This window comes from Pelophylax lessonae (genome assembly GCF_965119305.1).
Source record: "Pelophylax lessonae genome assembly, chromosome: 4".
NCBI lineage: Eukaryota > Metazoa > Chordata > Amphibia > Anura > Ranidae > Pelophylax > Pelophylax lessonae.
In genome coordinates, this window is record NC_138771.1 from 661,301,672 (window position 1) to 661,326,189 (window position 24,518).

At 45.9% G+C, this 24,518-nt stretch overlaps 1 long non-coding RNA gene across 1 annotated transcript; it reads left to right on the forward strand.

Moving 5' to 3' along the window:
• The first annotated feature begins 14,026 nt into the window (after window positions 1–14,026).
• LOC309553398 lies at window positions 14,027–24,286 on the forward strand. The gene is made up of 3 exons (XR_014225161.1): window positions 14,027–14,112; window positions 17,937–18,046; window positions 24,003–24,286. It is a non-coding gene; the product is annotated as an uncharacterized lncRNA (long non-coding RNA).
• The last annotated feature ends 232 nt before the right edge of the window (window positions 24,287–24,518 follow it).

A 24,518-nucleotide genomic window follows, 5' to 3' on the forward strand; every position in this document is an offset into this window, starting at 1 on the left:
ACACACAGTGACAAAAGTTACTAGAAAATATTTTTCATAACTGGTGTGATAAAGCAGTGGCCCCCCAAAATGACAGATTGTAGCGGGTGTTATATAACAATATACTTTCATAATAGTGTATTTTGGTACTGCAGAAATTTTCCTCTTTTGCTGCGTTAACTCTGCTACACACAGTGACAAAAGTTACTTTGAATTTTTTTTATAACTGGTGTGATAGACCAGTGGCCCCCCAAAACAACAGATTGAAGCGGGGTGTTATATACCTTCTTCCACATATACTGCGCTTCTCTAGAGACTTTTGTCACAGGGTCATTTAAAAAATGACAGGTGTAGGAAAAGGCAGGCTCTTACACAGGGGTGGTAGGGGTAGGGCAGGAGCACCAGGCCGGAGCCAAAGTGGGAAGTTGTAGAAGGTGCGTTCGATTAAGTCAAAGGATGCACCAGACTTGGTTGAGTGCCTCACTCAGCCTTCTTCTTCTGCATCCTCCTCATCCTCTCTATCTGTACCCTCTTCACTCTCTGCTGTGTGCAACCCCAAAGACACCACCACCAACACCACCACCACCATATACCCTCCGCTTGAGTCACTGGAATTATTTTCCGATCCATCACAAGACATTTACGATGCGCAGCCATTGTTGGCATCAGATCAAGAAGAGGATGTAGCAACAGCCGCCACTCAGCAGTCTGACGACAGTACCCAGATCAGCCGAAGGAGGTTGGTCCCTGCTGTTGCTGCCTACTTTGACATCTCTAATGTTAGTGGTGGGGAAGGTGACGTCGATGATGCAGAGGCAAAATTTCTGCAGTACCCAAATACACTATTATGAAAGTATATTGTTATATAACACCCCTGCTTCCATCTGTCGTTTTGGGGGGCCAGTGGTCTATCAAACTTCCAAAGAGAAAAAGTGACCGCACTCAGAGATCAGTGAACTTGAAGTGTTTATTCCCATTCATAAAAGACAACGGTGCATTGAACAGACATGAACACGGTTGACATGTTTCACGACTCTGTAGGTCGCTTACTTATAACCAATGAGTAAGCGACCTACAGAGTCGTGAAACATGTCAACCGTGTCCATGTCTGTTCGATGCACCGTTGTCTTTTATGAATGGGAATAAACACTTCAAGTTCGTTCATCTCTGAGTGCGGTCACTTTTTCTCTTTGGAAGTTTGATCACTGGACGGCGGATCCGACCAGCACCTGGATATCTGTGCCTCACCTGAGCGGCTTTCCCTGTGTTGCTTGAATGATCTCACTGGTCTATCACACCAATTATAATAATTTTTCTAATTGCGTTTGTCACTCTTTGTAGTTGTAGTATCGCTGCAGAACCGCTCAACAGTCACAATGCTGCACAATACAAATCCACTATAATATGCTTTCTATATTCATCCAGCATTGCAACTTCCTCATCTTCCTGCTCCTGCTCCTTGATGGCTTGTTTAATGACACGACGCAATGCAGGCTCCAGAAAGAAGACGTAAGGTACAATGTCACTGATGGCACCCTGGCTGCGACTGACTTGGTGATCTCATCAAATGGCCTGCAGAAGTCTGCATGCGTCGCGCATGAGCAGCCACTGGCGCAAGTGAAAAAAAACCAAGCTCCCCAGAACCTGTCCTGCTGCAGAGTTCGTAAAGGTAGTCGTTAACTGCACGTTGCTGCTGGAGCAGCCTATCAAGCATATACAACGTTGAGTTCAATCGCGTCGGGCAGTCACAAATAAGATGTTTGAGGGCAGGTTGTGTCGCTGCTGAATGTCAGCAAGGCGAGCCATGGCTGTGTAAGATCTTATGAAATAGGCCAAGATTTTCCTGGCCTGCCGCAAGACGTCCTGGACCCCAGGGTATTTGACAATGAATCGCTGCACGACCAAGTTCAGGACGTGTGCCATGCATGGCACGTGTGTAATTTTGCCCTGTTTCTGCACGCTCAGCAGATTGGCACTGTTGTCGCACACCACTTTGCCATACCAACTGTAAAATTGAGCGGTGTTAGCCACTGATCTGCCTGTGAATGCAAAGCTGAAAGGAGTGCAGGACCAGTGTGGCTCTTGGCTTCCAGGCACAACAGACGCAGCACAGCATGGCAACGTCTCACCTGGCATGCTGAATAGGTTCTGGGGATCTTGGGAGGCGTAGCAGAAGAGATGGAAGCAGCGGAAAAGGAGGAGTCAGCCGAGGAGGAGAGGGGAGAGGGAGGATGGAGTGAGGAGGAGACTTATGCGTTGACTGCAAAGGCTCCAACATCAGGGAACGCATAGACCGACAGGTGTCCGACTACATTGGGTTAACGGCCAATGTGGATGCTCTGAGAAGTGATGAACCCCTGGACTACTGGGTGGGCAGGCTTGACCTCTGGCCAGAGCTTGCACAATTTGCAATGGACCTGTTGGCTTGCCCCTCGTCCAGTGTCCTGTCCGAAAGGACGTTCAGCGCAGCAGGGGGGGTCGTGACCGTTAAGCACACTCGCCTAGCTCACGACAGTGTTGACTACCTCAAATTCAACACATGTGACCAGTAGACCATGTTTGATTCAAATTCCTCATGACAGACCACAAATATTCGCCACCACCCATAACAATTCATGGTCCCTGTCTTAGGTAAATACAGCGGCATAAAAAGGCCTTTTATGTCCATTGAATGCCTAATTGCTACAGTCTGTCCCTGCTCCACACAGCAACCTCTCCCTACACTGACAAAAGACTTTGTGGACCTATTAGCTAGCGACTTTTGTCACTATGCAGTCTGTCCCTGCTCCACACAGCAACCTCCAGCCACAGAATACAAAGTTATTTTCTGTCAGGTGAACGCCTGTTGGCCAATTTTTGGGGCCTGTACTGGCCGACACTTACTTCTGTATCCTGTGAATGCCTAATGTACCTCCAGCCACAGAAGACAACATTCTTTTCTGTCAGGTTGAACGCCCGTTGGCTAATTTTTGGGGCCTGACTTGCTTCTTTATCCTGTGAATGCCTAATTTTTCAGACTCAGACTTTCAGGCATTGAAAATCAATGGGTTTGTAAAATTGTTCTAAATTGTGGAAAGGATGATGCGGACCCATTTTACAGACGTGCAAATGGACCCTGTATGTATTTGACATGTATTTACTTGCTGCTGTCAGTTCTGGCTGATTTAGAAAAAAAAAAAATACATATTTATGTGTCCCGTGTGCACAGCTAGTAAGTATTTTGTGGCTGCAAATATGACCTGGCGGTTTTTAATGTTCACCTGCCATTAAAGTGAATTGGGTCTGCCACAAACTTGCGTTCGCTAACCGCTCCGTCCGATGTTCGTCCATCACTACTTACAGCTTGTGACACCCCAAAGTTCAGTATCTCAGAAAATGTAAATATTATATAAGACCAATAAAAAAAAAGTATTTTTAATACAGAAATGTTGGCTTACTGAAAAGTATGTCCATGTACAGTATAGTATGCACTCAATACTTGGTCGGGGCTCCTTTTGCATGAATTGCTGCATCAATGTGGTGCGTCATGGAGGCGATCAGCCTGTGGCACTGCTGAGGTGTTATGGAAGCTCAGGTTGCTTTGATAGCGGCCTTTAGCTTATCTGCATTGTTGGGTCTGGTGTCTCTCATCTTCCTATTGACAATACCCCACAGATTCTCTATGTGGTTTAGGTCAGGCGAGTTTGCTGGCTAATCAAGCACAGTGATACCATGATCATGTGACCAGGTATTGGTAGTTTTGGAAATGTGGGCGGTGCCAAGTCCTGCTGGAAAATGAAACCAGCATCTCTATAAAGCTGGTCAGCAGAGGGAAGCATGAAGTGCTCTATAATTTCCTGCTAGAGGGCTGCGCTGACTTTGGACTTGATAAAACATAGTGGACCAACACCAGCAGATGACATGGCTCCCCATATCATCACAGACTGTGGAAAATTTTGCATTTCATTGGGAAATCAAAGTCCCAGAGTCTGGAGGAAGAGTGGAGAGGCACAGAATCCAACTTGAATGAGGTTCAGTGAGAAGTTTCCACAGTCATATAAAATGCATGTGAGATAAGAATTCTGGAGGATTATTATAGCAGCTGATACATGCAGGCTCTTTCACTGTTCTCTCTGTCTGTAGAGATTCCGGCTGCTAGGAGCACATATTACTGGGTGTTACTGATGCTGGGGGTCCTCCTAATATTGGCATTCATCACTTTGGTCATCCTAACAAGCTTCCTGTTCCATAACTGTGAGTATTTCTATTAATATTTTATCAATTTTTATCACTTTGTTATTGTATCTGTATTTACCATTATGGTTCTTGGAGGTCACCACCTAGGGTGGCAAGGCTGGAAAGACTAGCACCAAGGAGAAGGGGGTGTAAAGGAAAAGGAAGCTGGAGACAGAGGTGAGTAGGGATAAGCTTTGGGTTCGCCACAAATTCTACCCATTCCAGCCTGTTTGCAGTTTGGCAATTGTGCAACCAAGTGCAGCTCAAAGAAATTAAATGTGCTAACTGAGTTACGCGCGTGACGTCACCCCGCCACATTGATTCTGTGGTGTGGCGGCAAGGAATGCGAGTGCACGGCGGCATTTTTCGCCCTTTTGCCTAGTTTTTATATATCAGTGGTCCTCAACTCCAGGCCTCAGGGCCCACTAACAGGTCAGATTTTAAGTATTACCTTGGGGAGATGCAGACAAGAATACTGCAATCACTGAGCAGCAAATTATATCACCTGGGATGTATTTCAGTTTTTCAGTTATCTTGCAAACCTGGCCTGTTAATGGGCCCTGAGGACCAGGGTTGAGGACCACTGTTATATACCATTCTGATTCTTGTAGTTAGGACCGCAACAATGGGGGGGGGGGTAAAGGGCGGCTGCTGCGGTGCCGGTATCATGTGTGGTTGGGGGGCACCACGTCTAGAGTTATGGCCACTGCAAACTGACAGGAGTAGTGACAGCAGCATCACTACTCCGGTCAGCTAAGCGTGAGTCCTGCTGCTGCTGATTGCTTATGCATCAGGACTGTCAGATCAGGACTGTGTGGGGTTTTCAAACCTGTAAAGTCCTGATCTGACAGGTATTCCCTGCCACGATCCCATGTAGTAGTGGGCATCTCTCGCCGGCTGCCTAGCAGAACTGTTAAGTCCACTTTCTCTAGGCACCTCTTAAACTTGAATTTGCCAAGCTTAGGGGAGGCCTGGTGGGGTTTCACACAGCCACTGCTGCACTGCATCTGAGGTCTGTGCTCAGTCTAAGAGTGTGCTCAGGGGAGGAAAAGAGGATTAGTGAAAGGTTTAGGGGGATATGTGCTAAGAGGGGGGACTGAAGAGGGGATTTCTCCTCATTGTGCTCATGAGGATTTCTTATAGGAATCAGGATTTGTGGGCATTTGTGCTGGGGGCTTTGTGCTAAGAAGGGAACATTTTGTTTTAGGGGGAGAGGATTAGTGTTAGAAGGGGATTTTGGGTGGATTTGTGCTGGGGGAGGGTTTGTACTCATGGGTGGGGAAACTGGGGAGGGGGGACTTGGGGGAGGGGCTTTCTGCTAGGAGGAGAGACTGCAATGGGGTCAAAGATTTATGCTAGGAGGGGGATTTTTACTGGGAGTAGGGGGAGTTTTGGCTTGCAAAGGGAGTATAAACTAAGGGGGTTAACGTGCAGAGAAGTGCTTGATTAGTTTTTTTTTTTTTGGGGGGGGGTGATTTTTGCTGGCACATAATACTTATACATCTTGGGGGGGGGGGGGGGGGGCAGTTTGACATCCTCACCCTGGGCACTGAATTGCCTTGTCCCAGCACTGCTTGTAATCAGTCGTTTATTTTAACAAATACTGAACTATGAATTATACATTTATCTATGGTATACGGTGAGCTTATACGAACGCCCTGAATGGATGTAAGCCCAGGAGCGGAGGATACAGAAGGATTGTTTTTGACCAGTGGAGATCTATATGAATCTTGGATGCCAGGAAGATCTGAGGCTTAGCATCTATCGCTCAGTGGAATGAGCGTTCATGCTGTTTATAATTTTGCAGCCAATTTGATGAGTGTTTAATTTGCTCACTTGGTAAAGGAGAGTTCACAACATTCTTGGTGTCTTTTGAAGCACTTTAATGGGGATTAGAGTTGGGCAGAACACCTCCCAACTCTCGAACATCACAAAAGTTCGGACCCAAACCACAAACTCTATTAAAGTCTATGGCACCCTGTAACGGAACCGCCGACCCACACTGTACTTGTGGTGTTCCGTCAGTATACGGCTTCCTCCAAGTCATGAACATATATACCAAATTTTCCCAGCCACCCTCATACAAAGCTAGCCAACAACTTAGCTTGTACAAGTTTTGGAACCTTCTCCTTTATTTAACAGTTTCACGCTCAATTTATACACACATGAGCACATCCCCCTCCTGTTCAAATTACTACACACAGGTCAGGGGTTGTCTGACTACATTATCCTATGCAGATGAAATTGTATACAGAAATAGAATTAACATATCTAAAGAACAACCAACACAACCATCACAGACAGTACATTTCCACTCAGCAACTAATAGAAGACAGTGATTCAATCAACCTGAGGCAATTAAGTAGCAGACGGCCGTCCTCGAGCTCCTGCAATACAATACACAAACAATAGGTGTAAATACAGAACCCATTGTAGATAACAGGTTAGTATATCAGCATATTCAACAATGTCTGGAAGACAGGTGATTGAGCTGATGATATTAGCACATTGTCTGTCTTTCATTCCCAGTGACAGTGAGTACTGTCACAGATCCGAACTTGAAAAATCAAAAGTTGCCATTTTGAAGGCTTATATGCAAGTTATTGACCTTAAAAAGGGTATGGGGGCCTCGCTACTGCCCTGGGGGACATGTATCAATGGAAAAACATTTTTTTTTTTTTAAAGATCATTTTTAAAAGGAGCAATGATGCTCAAGTGAAACAATAAAATTAAAAATTCCTTTCACTATAATGCCTGGGGGCTCCCCTTAGTCTGCCTGTAACCATGTATAGAACCTGCTGAAGCAAAACATATACAGAGTATAGAGAAAAAAAATGACATTTAAATTGATTTTCCCAGCAAGCTTTCTTTATTTTGTAAACAACAGCTTGGGGAGCCAGTCTGTATTTAGTCCACTCGGAACAAGATTAGAGATTTTTTGGATAAATTCTAGTGTCCCTTTGACAGACTTTGGTTGGAAATAACACATTTTTGCACTATAGTGAGCAATCTTTATGTGAAGAAGCCAAATTATAACACACTCAGGCCAAGATAAAAAAAAAAAAACCCTTCTTAAATAAAGCCTGGTGTCTGTTTTACAGACTATGGATATAAGTAACTGGTGCGGAAAAATTGGGCTTTGGGTGCCCGTGGTGACTTCACACACCATATAGAGATACTTTTGAAAAAAATATTTTTCTTAACAAAATATACAAAAACAATGTCCAACAATAACCTCAAAAGAGAAGTTTCAAAATAAATTTATAAACTAATTTGGAAATTGCTTTATTTTCTCATCTCAATATCTTCTTCTACTCTTCGTATATAAAATACATTATTACTCCCTATTAGAACTTCTCCAAGATGTCCAGACAATGCCCTATAAATATACTCTTCTGTATTGGCGAAATGCATGTTCATGTAGGCATCCAATGAGACCAGGTATCCCTTGTATTCCATACCTCACTTCAGTTTCACCATTACTGGCTTACTAGTAAAACCATTAAGGAATGGTTTTGGGTTTAGTGGCAAACTTATTCTGCCGCTGAAGCTGCCGGTGATCTACAGACCAGTGAAAGGAAGAAAAAATTTCCTCGCAGAATGTCCGAGAATACACCGCTGGAGAGAGCAGGAAATGGCTAGAGGTACTCTGGATGAAAGCAAGAATTGTCCTTTCTGTAAAAAAAAAAAAAAAAAAAAGGTATATGCCCCTGTCAACCAGGTGTGGAAAAATTGGTCTTTGGGTGTTGGTGGTACCTTCAGATTGTACCCTATAGAGGTACATTTGATTAAAGCAAGAATTGGCCTTGCTGTAAAAGAAAAAAATTAATTATATGCACCTGTCAAACCTATACCAAAAAATTACTTTAACCCTCCTCTTATGTTAGAATTCCTTTACTATCCATGATGTTAGGGTCAGTTTTGACCCGTGTTTTAAATCAGCCATAAAATACCCTCTGAATAATTATTTATCATCAAATTTGTTTCTTACCTCTTGGTTACCTTGTTAGGCTTCTTTATCCTTGAAAAGATTGGTTTTAATATTTTTGGTGTGACCCCTAGACCTTTCTTTTGATAGCATACCTCTCATTGTCAAATTTAAAAAATGGTAAAATAAAGTCAGCAACTCTGAAATGAATTTGTCCTATGTTTCTTCACTTTATTTAGAGAAGCAGACAAGCAGGAAAAGAGATAGGCCCCTCCCTAACTACAGCTCACAGGGTTGAGAGGAGATTGGCTGTCACTGTTACTAAGCAGAGAGAGTGTTTATGATTTCAGTTTTGGAACTTATTAGTGTCCTAAAATCCTATATTATAACTGGGTCAGAATTGACCCTAACACCATGAACGTCTTAATTTTCACCACAGTATTTTATAATTTAGTGAAAAGGATTATTTTTCTATTACATTGTTTAAATAGAGGTTCCTGACAAAGTAAAAAAATCTTGATGCAATAAACAAATTTATGTGATACTTATAGACATTCAAAACCTGAAAACGGGTCAGTTTTGACCCTAACACAAGAGGAGGGTTAAGATAAAACCAACACAAAGCTAGACAGCCTAAACAGTCTTTTAGAGATTCCAGATCCCAAAAACGCTGCTGCTAATCCAGGACTGATTCATTTTGACAAATGTCAGCCGGTCAATGGAGTCTGTGGACAGACACACTCTTTTATCTGTCACAAAACCTCCAGCAGCACTAAATGCCCATTCAGAGAGCACGCTGGATGCTGACCAACCCAGCAGTTCAGTTGTATACTGGGCAAGTCCCGGCCAGTGGTCTATTCTAATGACCCAGTAACCCAGTGGAAAGTGGAAAGCTCTCCATGTCTGTTTTCGCCTCTAGATAATCTTCCACCATATGATGCAGGCGCTGCCGATGGGATGTGGAAGCTGACAGCCCTGGGCGGCAAGGACTATAAAATGTTTTAGTTGCATTACTTAGGTGGCCCCCTTCTCCACTGCTTCTCCTTTGACCAACAGAAGCCTCAAAACTAGCTTTTCGATAAGACTGTAACCTGCCAGAGACTGAAAAGGTGTTACATAAGCCCCTCTTTAGGTGTCCTCAAGCTATTTTATCCTGTGCTTCCTCTGCAAGGGCAGGATGAGTTCCAAGACTTTCTCCTTGTAACGGTGGTCAAGTAGGGTTGCCAACCAATATTGAACCTTCTCCTTTTTGCCACGAATTCTCGGTTCCTTTCACAGACTGTGAAGAATAAGGGAGCCCATGCATCACAAGTTTGTGGAGGCATGAGAAGAGTCCTCGGGGTCACTGAGGATTCTATTATCTGGAACTGCTTCCCCCCAGCCACAAACTACACCCAAGGTTTCTGGGGACTGAAAACCATCTCTTAAGGTTTGACGCATGTCTTCCTCTGCTTCATGGCTTACAAAACTGTCATAATCCTCTGTCTTCTCCTCCTATCTCTCCTCTTTTGTGTGTTCTGTGGCATCGCAAAAATGGTGACTGCATAAAGCGGGCCTTAAGAGAAAAGGAAGCCCTTTTCTTCCGCCTCCTGCTCTGCCTTGAGTGCCCTGTCTGTAATGCCATGCAGAGTCTGCTCCAGTAGGAACACAAGATGCATGCATTGCCATGGCTCACCATCCTTATGGCCTCCTGAAATGGTGACAGTACAGTACATGCATCCTTTATCTGCAGCCATTGGCGTGGGGAAAAAAATCAAGCCGGCCGGAGCCTCTCCTTCTGCCATACTCACACAGGTACTCACTGATGTTTCTCTGCTGCATGTGCAGCTGCTGCAGCATTTCTAAAGTTGAGTTCCACCTGGTGGAGATGTCACAAATCAGGTGGTTTACGGGCAGGTGGAATTCCCACTGAATTTCAGCCAGCTGAGAACTGGCTGCGTATGGCTGCCTGAAATGGCTACAGATCTTGCAACCCTGGGTACCTGTTCAAGAAATGCCGCACTACCAAATTGAGGACATGTGCCAGGCATGGCACATCTGTCAACTTTCCCTGTTAAAGGGCTGTCAGAAGGTTTGTGCCATAATCGCACACCACCATTTCTGGCTCAAGCTTCCATGGCATGACCCACCTCTGGGCCTGCCCCTGCAGAGCTGAAATAATATCTACTCCGGTGTGGCTCCTGTCCTCTAGACAGACCAGCTGAAGCACTGCATGGTATCTTTTAGCCTGACTCAATGAATAGCCCCTCAAATGCTTAGGGGCTACTGGTGGTCATTATGACTTTGTCCAATCATGGCTCTGACTGTGTTCTGATTGGGCAAAGCCTTGCACCTGACCAGCAGTCAGGTGCATTGCTTTATCCAATTAGGTCCCTAGAATGCACTGTGCAGTGCATTGTGGGGTGTTTGACGGGCGAACATTCCCCTGTGCGCCCTGAAAATTCCGGTGTTTGAACGAGCGAACAGACAATGTTTGGGCCGAACTTTTGCTTGGCTCGAAATGTTTGCCCATCTCTAATGGTGATATGGAAGACGGGCATACATTTCAGTAGATGCTGATTCAGCTATTCTTGTTTTTTTTTTTTTTTGGGGGGGGGGGACATTTAATTTATTTGAGCTGCACTTGGGACTTTTTTTACTATTGCACTTTACACATTATATGTTTTCTGTAGCGTTGCAATTTTGTATTATACCATATATTCTAGAAAATTCTATTATTTTGTATTCTGTTCTTTTAATTTTCTATTCTATTCTATGCTTTTATTTTGTAGTATATTCTAATAATGTATCTATTCTATACTATTCTATTATTTTATTTTATAGTCTATTGTATTAATTTATTCTATTCTATTCTTCTTTGCCCTGGGTGCTAGATTACCTTGTCTCAGCACTGGGACGAATCTGCCGTTGGGACCACCCTTATGATGAAGCGGACCGCCCGCCATTTAAGAAAACACCAGGGTTATGGCAGCTATCTGCTGCCATATTCCCTGGTATTGAACATCAAAGTACGGACATAAATACACGGTGGGCGGTCCGTAAGTGGTTAAGCAATATTCACACATGTGAATACTTTTAACATCAAGGAAATTCACTAATATGTTTTCCATTTCCTTTTCAGACAAAAGCATACAAGAAGAAATGTCACATCTGAAGGATACCGGTGAGTATAAAATTTTGAAGATCCTGCATACATATTTCTGTGGAGGAGGAGATAGTGGAAGGAGATCCTGCATACATTATTCAGTGGGGGAGGAGGTAACGGAAGGAGACCCTGCATACATAATTCTGTGGAGGAGGAGAGTAGTAGAAGGAGATCCTGCATACATAATTCTGTGGAGGAGGAGGTAGTGGAAGGAGATCCTGCACACACATAATTCTGTGGAGGAGGAGTTAGTGGAAGGAGATCCTGCATACATAATTCTGTGAAGGAGGAGGGTAGTGGAAGGAGATCCTGCATACATAAATCTGTGGAGGAGGAGGTAGTGGAAAGAGATCCTGCATACATAGTTCTGTGGGGGAGGAGGTAACGGAAGGAGACCCTGCATACATAATTCTGTGGAGGAGGAGAGTAGTGGAAGGAGATCCTGCATACATAATTCTGTGGAGGAGGTAATGTAAGGAAGATCCTACATATAATTTTGAGAAATTTATCAGCCAACCATAAGTGTGCGTATGGTGTGTGATGGGTGTGCCTGAGCATACACTAATCACCCAATGTGCCATTACCAGATCTAGGGTGCCGTTGTGCCCACCCAAAGCCCCCACCACTCCTGATGCTGTGCTGGCCATTTCCCATCCCTGTATTATACACAGACTGAGCACAGTTACTAAGATCTGCTCCCCCACACAGCACACACTGTAGCTGAAATCTGATTCCCTTACACACAACTATGATCTGCACAGTGCGTAGATGATTACTGTGTTGAATTTCTGACCTGTGAAATTCCCTGGTCGTAATGGCAACTCAGCTGCAGTAGCCAGCCATTCACTGTGCAGATAGTAGCTGGCAATCAGATTTCAGCTACAGCATGTGCTGTGTGGGGAGGAGGAGATCTTGATACCTGTGCTCAGTGTACTGTGCAGGGATGGGAGAAAGAACTTTGCTTAGTGCCCTGCCAGCGGTGACACGTTTCCTCTTTCTTGTCAGCTGTGACTCCTGTTTACTGCCCTGCCAGTAGTGACCCTTTACCTCCACCCTGCTGACCCCAGTCCTTGGCTCAGTTGACCCCTGTACACTGTCCTGCTGACCCCTATCCTTGGTTCTGCTGACCCCTGTCCTCCCTACCAACCCCTGCTCTCCTCCAGCTGACCCCTGTCCTCTGCCCTGCTGACCCCCGTCCTTCATCCTGCTAGCCCCTGTCCTCCACCCTGCTGACTCCTGTCCTCCGCCCTGCTGACCCCAGTACACTGCCTTACCAATTCTTGTACACTCCCCTTCTGACCTCCCATCCTCTGCTCTGCTGACTTCTGTCCTTTGCCCTGCTGAAGTGAAGCAAGGGCAAGGGTTACCCGCTAGTTTAGGTTCAGGGGCATGAAAAAGTAGATTTAACAACTTCACGCAAAATCACGTACCTGTACGTCTTTTACTGAAGTGGTTGTACCGGGGTGATGCCTGGGTCTCCCATCCCATCGGGTCTACGATGTAGTTACCAGGAAGTGACATCACAGCATAACTTCCAGTTTACTCGGCAGCCAACTGCCCCAGTTTAAAAAAATCCAAAGTATTCAAAAACGCTGATCTTGCCATTTTGAATACTTTGAAGTGTAGAGGAGGGGTTTGGGGTCTTACAGACCCCAGATCCCTCAATAAAGAGTACCTGTCACTGCCTATTACTGTCACAAGGCATGTGTACATTCCTTGTCACAGCAATAAAAGTGATCAAAAAATTTATTTTATTTTTTTTAAAGAAAGGGACAGTGTAAAAAAAATAAAATAAAAAAATAAATAAGAAAAAATAAAAAGTAAAGCGCCGTCCCTCCGTGCTCACGTGCCAAAGCAAACGCATACATAAGTCACGCCCGCAAATATAAACGGTGTTCAAGCCACACATGTGAGGTATCACCGTGATCGTTAGAGTGAGAGTAAAAATACTAGCACTAGATCTCCTCTGTACTCTAAACTTATAACTGTTAAATAGTTGTAAAGCGTTTTTTAGGTACAATAGTTTGTCGCCATTCCGCGAGTGTGCACAATTTTAAAGCGTGAAATATTAGATATCTATTTTTTGCGTAACATCATCTTTTACATTATAAAAAAAAATTGGGCTAACTTTGCTGTTTAGGTTTTTTTATTTTATTCATTTAATTGCGTTTAGAAGACCGCTGCACAAATACAGTGTGACATAAAATATTGCAACGACCGCCATTTTATTCTCTTGGGTTTCTGCTAAAAAACATATATATATAATTTGTTGGGGTTCTAAGTAATTTTCTAGCAAAAAATATTGATTTTATCTTGTAAACAACAAGTGTCAGAAATAGGCCTGGTCTTGAACTGGTTAAGGTGGATTCACTTACTGAGCCTCAGCTCCTCCGTGTTGCTAGACTGGTCTACACAGTGTCTTTTCCCCCCATTCTCCAGTAGTCTAAGGTCCTCTGAGGTCATCAAGGGTGATGTAGGGTCCACTTCCTTCTAATAGACATGAGGATGCCAAAGGAGAGTCCACTGCCGTAGCATTGGGAGTGCCATCTGCAGAAAGTGTTGGTAAGGACACTAACCATCTGCTGAAAGGATTGGGTTAGTAAAAGTGATTCTCCACTGCAAGGAATACGTTTCAGATTTCCCGGAGTTGGGCTTTAAGCTTCTGTAAATTTCAAGGTTGTCCATTCTCCCCCCAGGAAACAGTTCCTGCTGCCCCAAGGGCTGGATACCACTTGGCTCCAAATGCTACTACTTACACCAAACTTTGGAAACTTGGGAGAGGAGTCGGGAGGAATGTACTAAGACTTACAGCATTCTTCTGATCCTGAAGAACAAGGATGAATTGGTAACTTCTTCTTTTTTTTCTTTTCTTTTTCCACGGTGGTGCAAAACCTAGAATTAAAAAAACCCGCAAGTGAACAAAAAACGTGCATGTGAAACACACGCTAAAAAGTTCACTTAAGGGTGTGCTTTAATCAACCCCCTGAAGGAGCAGAACCTCTACCCTGATCCCCTCCAGCGCAAGGCATTTTTACAATGGTCTGCCTAGCCAGAAGGCCTGGCAGATACCGTTCTTCTAGGTCAGCCAAAGCCAATCATCAAATACTTGGTCGAGGGGCTTTCATGAAAAGAGACCCCTCCACCAGGGGCAGGGGAGGAAGGAACCTGAGGGCCACACATCCTCCTCCTAGACATCAGTTCAAGCCCAAGGATTCACACCCTTTATCCATGAGAAAAACACACACAAAAGTAGTGACAATCAGTGGGAGAAAAAATAAATGGAAAATAAAAAAGTGGCTGTGCCGATTGTGCACTGGCTAGGCCCTGAGGCCTGGTAGACAAAAATTGCCCCCAGACTTAGCCAAAGGGCCTATCCCTAAAAGGATGCAAAAGGGAGGCGTTTATTGACTGAGACCATGTGCCTTTTCACACAGTAGGGTCCCACATCCAAGTGATACTAGGAGCACCCCTAGGGCAACCACTCCCAGGGGGCACAGACACCGCAGACCTTCTGCCTTCCCAGCCCATGGCCAGACAAGGTAGAATGTTCAAACCAGGAGGTAATGGGCTCTTCCAGCTTTCCCGAGGGAAATTCTCCCATGCCCCAACTGCCTGTGGGCGACCCGGTTTCTGTTCCAGTAGGTACTAACCTTCCAAGCCCCAAGTAGAGATTCATAGCCACCACTCCAACCTTGGTCAGGTCAGAAGGACAGCACAGAACCTCAACTAGATCACTGTTAAGAACAGATACTACACTTGATCTTAGCCAAAAGGGCGAGAAGCCATGAATTGGTAACTGTCTGAGCTCTGGGTGCAGTGATCCTTGATAGGTGACATGTTCTCTTTATGTGTTGCAAAGTAGTTACAGTGACATATTAAAACATTTAGGGGGAAAATACAACTTTTTGCCAATTTTTTTACAAGTTTAAAAACTGTAGTTTTCTATCCTGTTTTCTGCGTATTTGAAAGACCCCAAAGTAAATGATTTATTTAGATTTGCGGTTGGTGGGGTTCTAACAATGCATGCTTGAGCTGTGTTTTTAGGACCTCCCAACTTAGGCTGCAAAAGCAGCAGGTGTGGGTATTCACTTGCTGTTGTCTGTGGCAACTGCCACCAAACGTGATCCATTCAAGAAGATGGGAAAGCACCGCAGACACCCTGCAACTGTTCTCAATGCCCAATGCTCAAGGCTCAGTGTGAGGGGGGGGAGGGGTCTTTTGTGAGAGCTTCTAGGCTGCTGATGCTTGGAGATCCCACCTGCTAGCTGAATGCAGTGTTGGTACAAGGTAATCTAGAACCCAGGGCAAACATGCCAAACTGCCCCCCCCCCTCCCCAAGATGTGTAAGAAAAAATCCCCCCCCCCCAAAAAAAAAAAATATTGAGCACTAATCTGAATGCTTACTCCCTAAGCATACATAACCCATTGCTGAACCCCCCCCCCAGCACAAATATTTGCCATCCTTGTCCACAAATACCCCACACACAAATGTGTTTGCCCCCTTCCCCCCAAAAACAATTCACTTCTCCTAGCACAAATCCTCTATCCCTCAAATATCCCCTCCAAGGCCACATCGCCCCCCCCCCCCTCCTAGCACACATACCCTTCAATAATCCCTTCCAGCACAAATCGGCCCCCCCTCCAAAAAAAAAAGCACAATCCCCTCTACCATATCACCCCTTCTAGTACAACCCTAACAAATCCCCGCTCCTAGCATAAATCCTGTTCCCCCCATCCTTCTTCCAACATAAGTCCCCTTAAAGTACCACTCCTAGGAATTCTTACCCCCTACTGCCCCTTCACCTTACATGATAGCACAGACACGGCCAGTACAAGGGGTGGGCAGGGGGAGGGGGGGGCAACTGCCCTGGGCGGTATCTAAATCTGTGATGAGGGGGGCGCACTGGGAGCTTCCACCGCTTCTCCTTCCTGACAGGCGTGACAGCAGACTAAGGACATGGATTACTGGAACCATGTCCTGTGGTCTGATGAGACCAAGATAAACTTATTTGGTTCAATATTGTAAAGCGTGTGTGGCGGCAACCAGGTGAGGAGCCAAGTGTGTCTTGCATGGTGGTGGGAGTGTCATGGTCTGGGGCTGCATGAGTGCTGTCGGCACTGGGGAGCTACAGTTCATTGAGGGAACCATGAATGCCAACATGTACTGTGACATACTGAAGCAGAGCATGATCCCCTCCCTTCGGAGACTGGGCCACAGGGCAGTATTCCAACATGATAACAACCCCAAACACACCTCCAAGACGACCACTGTCTTGCTAAAAAAGCTGAGGGTAAAGGTGATGGACTGGCCAAGCATGTCTCCAGACCTAAACCCTATTGAGCATCTGTGGGGCATCCTGAAACGGAAGGTGGAGGAGCGCAAGGTCTCTAACATCCATCCACTTGGTGATGGTGTCATGGAGGAGTGGAAGAGGACTCCAGTGGCAACCTGTGAAGCTCTGGTTAACTCCATGCCCAAGAGGGTTAAGGCAGTGCTGGAAATGAATGGTGGCCACACAAAATATTGACACTTTGTGGCCAAATTGGACATTGTCACTTAGGGGTGTACTCACTTTTGTTGCCAGCGGTTTAGACATTAATGGCTGTGTGTTGAGTTATTTTGAGGGGACAGCAAATTTACACTGTTATACAAGCTGTACACTCACTACTTTACATTGTAGCAAAGTGTCATTTCTTCAGTGTTGTCACATGAAAAGATAGAATAAAATATTTACAAAAACGTGATGGGGTGTACTTACTTTTGTGAGATGCTATATATTTTATTTTTTTTTTTCATTTTTAACTGCCCTGTTGGGGGGCTTTGATGAAATATTGGGACTCTAAACAGACCCCAGATTTTTCACTTTTGAGACACTATGTGATTTTTTTTATCACTTCAATGGGTCAAGTTCAACAAGGAGTATAATTCATGTTGCAGCAGTGAAGCAAAACATGACAGCCCCAACATGTGTACTTCCCCAGGCACTCCCTCTGCCGCTAAAGGGTGTAGCGGTTGAGGCAGTTTGCCCCTGCCCGGCCATCATAATTTAACCACAACCACTCATCACTGCGGCACCACATGCCACTTCCTCCCTGACATGTCCCTCATTTCAACCTGGGGGTGGGGGGGCGTAGTTTGCCCTGGGGACTGGATGACCTTGTCTCGGAAATGAGCGCAGTGCCCAGGGCAGCTGCTCCTCATGCCCAGCATTGTCCCAGCCCTGTGTATATGTGCTTTGCCCTGTCATGGTGTGGAAAGGGCTTTTGTGTCTCATTCAGGTAGGTTGAGGGGCTTCAAGGTACTTTTTTTACATGGTGGAAACTGGAGTTTCCTCAGAGGTTAGTACAACCTGGTTTGGGTCCTGGAGCCTGAAGGCTTCATAGAGACTTGGGTGGGACAAAGTCTCCAATCCTGGATGAAGTCTCTAATCCTGGATCCAGGTTTTGTGGACAACCAACACACTAATTGTATAGGTGTGTGCAGGGCTTTTATTAGAGATGTGACAGAGAAATGCTGAAAAAAAAACTACTCTCTAATTTTTTTTGGGGGGTGGGGGGGGGGGGGGGAGACTTGTGTGATCCTTCTACTTTAACCTACCAATGTCAAACTGTGACAATGTTTCTTCCAGTGTAACATTTCTGCTAATTCATTTTTCATCGCTAATCTAGGATTTCTTGCTGCCCTTCCTGGAAGGAGAAAGATACTGGATAGGACTGCGACGGGACATCCAGAATAGCAGTCGCTGGCTGTGGGTAGATGGGACCCCTCTCACATTCAGGTGAGTACATCCTGCCATTAAGGGGAATCAGTCGGTAAGAAATAAGAAACAAAGTATAACCACTCTACGTCCCCATCCCACTACGGGCTTGTTTACACTAGTGTTAGCTCTCTGAAAATTGATCCTAGGAGGCATAATGTCATGGTGCGTCCCTACTTAGTCAAATAAGTCGCATTTCTAGGGTGGTACTGCCTGCCGAGATCAAAAGGGGGGCAAATTTTTGCTACAGATATGTGTATATCATCATCCGCTGTCTTTGCAGCTTTAAGGGGAGCTTCAGTTACCCCCCCCCCAAAAAAAAAAATTAAATTCAGCAGCTACAAAAAATGTAGCTGCAGACTTTAAATATAAGGTCACTTACCTGTCCAGGAGTCCAGTGCTGTCCTCACCGGAACACTCCTGAACCCTGCATCCTTTGCAATACACACTCCTGAACCCTGCATCCTTTGCAATACACACTCCTGAACCCTACACCCTGTGCAATACACACTCCTGCACCCTGCACCCTGTGCAATACACACTCCTGAACCCTGAATCCTGTGCAATATGCACTCCTGAGCTTTGCATCCTGTGCAATACACACTCCTGAGTCCTGCACCCTGTGCAATACACACTCATGTGTCCTGCACCCTCTGCAATACACACTGCTGAGTCCTGCACCCTCTGCAATACACACTCCTAAACCCTACACCCTGTGCAACACACACTCCTGAACCCTGCAACTTGTACAATACACACTCCTAAGTCCTGCACTCTGTGCAGTACACACTCCTGAACCCTGCACCCTGTGCAATACACACTCCGGGAACCCTGCACCCTGTGCAATACACACTCCTGAACCCTGCCCCCCGTGCAATACACACTCCTGAACCCTTCACCCTGTGCAGTATACACTCCTGAAGCCTACACCCTGTGCAATACACACTCCTGAAGCCTACACCCTGTGCAATACACACTCCTGAAGCCTACACCCTGTGCAATACACACTCCTGAATCCTGCACAGTATGTGTTCCTGTGCCCTGCATCTTGTCCAATATGCACTAGTGAGTTCTCCACAGACTGGCCACGGACACAGAGTAATTTTTCCCAAAAGAGACTAATGCAGCACCGTGTTTGCTCTTAGCAACACGACTGATGCAGGGACATTTTCTTCCTTCCTGTGACACCACTGAGGCAGGGACATTTTGTTTCCTTCTAGTGACCTAACCAATGCAGCGACATTTTCCCCTCTGATACCCCACCATTTTTCCTTTTAGCAACACCACCAACACCAGTAAATTTTTTTTTTCGTTAAGTGACACCACCAACACTAGCATATTTTTTTTCCATTCAGTGACACCGCCGACACAGGAATATTTTTTTCCATTCAGTGACACCACCCATGCCCACATTGCCTATGCAACAACATGAACAAACAACTGAAAATGCTGAGCCACCTGGCTCCCTTGTTAGCATTACCACTGCTATTCTCACTAGTCCCTCTGACTGTGTTGCCCAGCTCTCCTGGTTCTTTTGGCTCACTTAGCCTTTAGTCGCATAGCCCTACTGCACAGCCCACTCCTGGTCTCTGGATTGGGGTTCTCCTGATCCCCGATAGGAACCGACTTGACTCCTGGAATGAGACCTCATGTCTCCTGGCTGGGGCTCCACTGACCCCTGGGTGAAACCCTCTGTCTTTTGACTCCTGGTTGGGTCTCCTCTGACCACTAGTGAAACCCTGTGTCTCTTGACTCCTGGCTGGGGCTCCTCTGACCCCTGGGTGAGACCCTCTGTCTCTTGACTCCTGGCTGAGGCTCCTCTGATCACAGGTGAGACCCTCTGTCTCTTGACTCCTGGCTGGGGCTCCTATGACCCCTGGTGAGATCCTTTGTCCCCCAACTCCTGGCTTGGGCATCTCTGACCCCTGGTGAGACCTTCTGTCCCCCAAATCCTGGATTGAGACATCCTGCCTCCTGGCTGTGGCATCTCTGACCACTGGGTGAGACCTTCTGTCCCCTGATTTCTGGCTGGGGCTCCTCTGACCCCTGGGTGGGACCATCTGTCTTTTTGACTCCTGGCTGGGACTCTTCTGACCACTAGTGAGACCCTTTGTCTCTTGACTCCTGACTGGGGCTCCTCTGACACCTGGGTGAGACCCTCTGTCTCTTGACTCCTGGCTGGGGCTCTTCTGACCACTTATGAGGCCCTGTGTCTCTTGACTCCTGACTGGGGCTCATCTGACACCTGGATGAGACCCCCCGTCTCTTGACTCCTAGCTGGGGCTCCACTGACTACTGGTGAGACCTTCTGTCCCCTGACTCCTGGCTGGGGCTCCTCTGACCCCTGGTGAGATCCTCTGTCCCCCAACTTCTGACTGGGGCTCCTCTGATCCCTGGGTGAGACCCTCTGTCTTTTGATTCCTGGCTGGGGCACCTCTTAACACTGGTGAGACCCTGTGTCTCTTGACCCCTGGCTGGGGCTCCTCTGACCCCTGGGAGAGACCCTGTGTCTCTTTACCCCTGGCTGGGGCTCCTCTGACCACTGGGTGAGACCATCTTCCTCTTGACCACTGGCTGAGGATCCCCTGACCCCTGGTGAGATCCTCTGTCTCTTGACACCTGGCTGGGGCTCCTCTGACCCCTAGATAATACCTTCTCACTCCAATATTGGAGCTGTCTCCAAACTTGGAGCCCTAAGCTTAAAGTGGGAGTAAATGCCCATCTCTGACTTGTACCTATAGTTAAGCCTATAATAAGACTTACCTATAGTTACTGTAAATATCTCATAAACGTGCACTGTTTAGGAGATATTTACTGTACATGCAGCCAGTGACGTCACTAGCGCATGCGTTCTGAAGGAAAGGCATAGTTGCCAACATTCTGAAAAAACTTATAGGGACACTTTTTTGTCTGTAGGTGGAGCCTTATTTTAATTAAGGGTGGGGCATTAAATTGGAGGTGTGGCCGAGTTTTAGAGGAGTAATGCAGTAAAAAATAGGCATGGTTTAAACTATGCTAAATAGTGGGCGTTGCTTAAATGGGTGTGGTTAAATAGAGTCTGAGCTGAAGGAAGGATGGAAGGAGAAGGAAAAGAGAGAGAGAAGAGAGAGAGAGAGAGAGAGAGAGAAAGGGATGGAGGGAGAGAGAAAGAAAACAAAAAGTGCTAGGGAGGGAAGGAGAGAGAAGGAAGGAAAGTAAGAGGGATGGAGGAACAGCAGGCCCAGATCCTACACCACAATCGCAATATGTGTATACCAAAAAGTTTAACAATCAGCCTCCTATCCCTTGATCCTATCAAACAGATGCAAGAGATGGTCAGAGAGTGTGTGGACGTGATACAGGAGATGGTCAGAGAGTGTGTGGACGTGATACAGGAGATGGTCAGAGAGTGTGTGGACGTGATACAGGAGATGGTCAGAGAGTGTGTGGACGTGATACAGGAGATGGTCAGAGAGTGTGCGGACATAGTACAGGAGATAAATAAATCCAGAAAATGTGTGCAATAAATACAAAGTGCAATAGTGCCAAATATTATAAATGTGAACAAATAAAAAATTATAGGTTAAAAGTAATATTTACAATAATGAAAATAAGGTGCAAATCGGGCACATATAATAATGATAATAAGTCGTGCACACCAAAATGAGTGAATATAAATGCAACTGTAAATATGTATACAGTAGCCACCCTGTATGCAATGACATAAAGTGCTGAGTGTGCAGAAGTAAACACAATAGGTATAACTGTAAAAAAACAAAGTGAAAATATAGCAACTGTTACTAAGCAGATACATACAATTATTGCTTAATAAAGTGCTGATGGCGTTTTCCCGTGATCAGAGAAATATTGCACTCTCCAGAGGTGCACTCTATCAAGTCCACTATGAGTGATCCAATGGTATCCTTTGTGGTGACAATCAATCTCATCCTGGCTCCATCAACCTCCCCAATCCCATCCCAGCTCCATCTATTCCCTGATTTCATCTGGCTCTATCCACCACCCTATCCCATCCCAGCTTCATCTATTCCCTCCATACCATCCCAGCTCCATCCACCACCCTGATCCAATCCTGGCTCCATCCATTCCCCCAATCCCATCCCAGATCCATCTATCCCACTGATCCCATTCTGGCTCCATCCACCACCCTGATCCCATCCTTTCTCCATCCATTCCCCCAATTCCATCCATTCCCCCAATCTCATTCCAGCTCCATTTATTCCCCCGATCCTATCCCAGCTTCATCTATTCCTCCGATCCCATCCCAGTTCCATCTATTCCCTTGATCCCATTCCCGCTCCATCCATTCCCCAGATTCCATCCCAGCTTCATCTATTCCTCTGATCCCATTACAGCTCCATCCATTCCCCCGATTCCATCCATGCCCCGTGATTCCATTTCGGCTCCATCCATTACCCCTATCCCATCCACCACCCTGATCCCAACCCATCTCCATCTGTTCCCCTGATCCCATCCCGACTCCATCCACCACCCCAATCCCATCCCGTGTTAATCTATTCCACCAATTTCATCCCAACTCTATTCATTTCCCCCATCCCATCCTGGCTCCATGTATTCCTCTGATCCCGTTCCAGCTCCATCCATTCCCCTGATCCCATTCCGGCCCCATGTATTCCATCTGATCCCATCCCAGCTCCATCCATTCCACAATCTCATCTGAAATCCCTCCATTCTCCTGATCCCATTCTAGCTCCAGCTATTCCCCAAATTCCATCCCGGATCTATCTGCCACCCAGATCCAATGCCAGCTCCATCCACCACCCCGATCCCATCCTGCCTCTATTCATCACCCGGATTCCATCCCGGCTCCATCCACCACCCTGATCCAATCCCAGCCCCATCTATTCTCTTGAACCCATCCCAACTCCATCTATTCCCCGATCCCATTCCAGCTCCATCCATCCCCCGATCCCATCACAACTCTTTCCACCCCCCTGATCCCAATCCAATTAGAACTCTATCCTTCCCCTGATACAATCCCAACTCCATCCATCCACCGATCCCATCATAACTCTATCCATCCCCCAATCCCATTCCATCTCAATCTATTCCCTCTGATCCCATCCCAGCTCCATACATTCCCCTGATTCCATCCCGACTCCTTGCTTCCCCCTGATCCCATCCCAGCTCCACTCCCCCACCCCACCCTCTTCCCCATGCCTCCCTCCTTGGCAAGTTTAGTGTACATAGAAATCATTACAGACCTCAGATCAGCCAGTCCTGGCAGGGTGGGTTCAGTGCACTCCGCTCTGCACTGTCTGTGTGTCAGAGGCAGCTGGAGAGAGATGCCGATGTTCCAAAGACAGTGTAGCTCATGACGTGCGTCCCCATACATGCCATGGGCATTCCGGGACCCCGGGACATGGTTGAAAATCCTAGGGGGTCCTGGTGAATTAGGGGGGTTGGGAGGTATGCAAAAGCCCTTAATGTGAATGCTGTTTCATATTTTCCTACATTTTCACAGTGGCAGACCCTCACTCTATCACAATGTAAATGCCGTGTGAATTCCGTTTCATATTCTCCTACATTTTCACAGTGGCAAGCCCTCGCACTGTCATAATGGGAATGCCATGTGAATGCCATGTCATATTCTCCTACATTTTCACAGTGGCAGGGCCTCGCTCTGTCACAATGTGAATGCCATGTTAAAGCCGTGTCATATTCTCCTACATGTTCACAGTAGCAGGGCCTCGAACTGTCACACTGGGTTCTGGAGTTGCCTGGAGTGTAGAGAGAAAGTCCTCAAAATGATTGATCCCGCACCTTACGGCAGAAGTATTATTGTTATATCTTTGAGCTTGAGCGTCCTCTGCTATCCGCTTCCCCCGGTCATTCCAGCTGCAAGAATTTGCTTTGTTCTTGCCGCTGGAATCTGGTGGCTGCATGAAAATGGCGGTGTGAAGGAGGCCCAAAAGTTAAACTATCTGACATTATCGTTTTTTTTTTTTTCATTTTGCAGTGCATGGGATGAAGGGGAACCCAACAACGAAAAAGGCCATGAAAACTGCACAGAGATTAGAAAAAACGTTTGGTCATTGAATGATGTCCCGTGTGACATTAAGAAACATTACATATGTAAAGCTCTGTCGAGGTGCTGAGATACGCTCTGTATACTGTGACCTCTCTTCTCTGTATGATATCTGCTTCCATGCTTTCCCAGGAGTTCCATGACAGTACGAGGAGGTTAGGTTGGGGGAAACCATTGTCTTTTGCTCTATATTTTATTTCCATTGATTGAACCCATACACTATGAGGTCTCTATATAATTCACTATGCCATCGTCTGTTAGCTTTCATGAATAATCTCCATAATTTGCCATATATATGTTTTTCCTGTAATCAACAGCTCCATTTAGTGGCCATAATGTGGTATTTTTCTGATTGAAGTATTTTGGGAATATACTAAATTATGAGCACTAGATGGTGTTGACGATCATAGGAAATAAATATATTGAGCAACCTACGGTGATTATTCA